The following is a 1,606-nucleotide window of genomic DNA, read 5'->3' as shown; positions in this document are numbered from 1 at the left end:
GTTTTTTCCTTTTTCCTCCTAAAATTTATAGTCAGGAAGGAGGGGGTGGCAATATTTTAATTTGAAGTGCATTAAAACTGTATTATCCTCACAAATTTCCTTATTTTTATTGTGAAGAAAGTGACAGGTTGTGCCTGAAAATATTGCCTTGGTAAACAAAAACTGGTAAACAAAACCAAAACTTTCTTCTGTTTCYTCCATTTTTATCATTTTCATTTAATGGTCACTGAGCAGTCATTTTGAACACTCAGAATTGCAGAGGCACAGTTCTGCCAAGTGCAAATATATCTCCCGTTCAAGAATGTCCCATTTATGCCTTCCCATACAGGCAGGTTATAATCTTCTTCTGAAATGTTCTGTTTTCTCCTACTCCACCCAAATTCTTGTGTCACTTTCATCACTGTGCTCTCACAACATATTCCATCAGCAAGTGAAGCAAGCAAGATCTCCTTTTTCCTTTTCTCTTCCTCTCTCCAGAAAGAAATTTGCTTAACTACATTTGTTTATAAAGATTAGCATTAGGGGGGGGGAAATAGCAGTTAACTTGGAATAATAAAAGCCAGGGTTTAAAAACCCTCTCACTTCCTCGTGGAATAAATGACAACAGTCTCATTACATTGAGCCTGCCTTTGAATTCAAGCCTTTTTGCCAGCTTCGGGCAATACTCTTTCATCCTTTTGTCAGTACAACCCATTTTGCTTCAAGTTCTGGGGTGTTTTATAATTAGACACCGTTCCCCCACTTCTGCTCTTATCCCTGKCCCATCTTTATCCCCAGGTGCTGCCTTGACCCAAAGCCTTGGGTTCAAAGTGGCAAAACCAGAAAATGCCCAAGGSTCCCCAAAGGCTCCCTTGGTCCCACTGCCCAAAGGGGTTGTGAGGGGACATGATGGGTCCCAGCACGGTGGTGGGCTGCTTCTCTACCTTTGTGCTCCCAGGCAGATCACTCAACAGAATCACAGAAACAATTAGGTCAGAAAAGATCTCTGAGATCATTAAGTCYAACCCATGACTGAACATCACCTTGRCACCTAGAYCATGGCACTAWGTGCCACATTCAGTCCTTCTTTAAACACCTTCAGGGATGGTGACTCCACCACTTCCCTGAACAGCCCATTCCTATATCTAATCACCCTTTCTGTGAAGAAATTCCTCCTAATGTCCAATCKAAACCTCCCCTGGTGCAGCTKTAAGTTATATCCTCTTGTCTTGTCATTAGCTGCCTGAGGAAAGGCTGACCCCCACCTGGTTACAGCCTCCCTTCTGTTGCAGAGAGCCAGAAAGTCTCCTGAGACCCATCTTCTCCTTCAGCTCCCTGAGCTGCTCCTCACAGGACTTGTGCTCCAGACCCTTCCCCAGTTCCRTTGCYCTTCTCTGGACTCACTCCAGCACCTCAATGTCCTTGTAGGAAGGGACCCAGAAGCGGACAGAAGACTCGAGGTGTGGATTCACCAGCGCAGAGTACAAGGGGACAATCTCTGGCCTGGTCCTGCTGACCACACTACACAGCCCAGGATGTCATTGTCCTTCTTGGCCACCTGGRCCCACACTGGCTCCTGTTCAGCCGCTGTCAACCAGCACCCCCGGCGCTTTTCCATGGGCTGCTT

This window comes from Malurus melanocephalus, unplaced genomic scaffold, assembly GCF_030028575.1.
Source record: "Malurus melanocephalus ecotype Western Australia unplaced genomic scaffold, MMel_1.1 scaffold_4, whole genome shotgun sequence".
NCBI lineage: Eukaryota > Metazoa > Chordata > Aves > Passeriformes > Maluridae > Malurus > Malurus melanocephalus.
Note: the sequence above shows the minus strand (reverse complement) of the source record.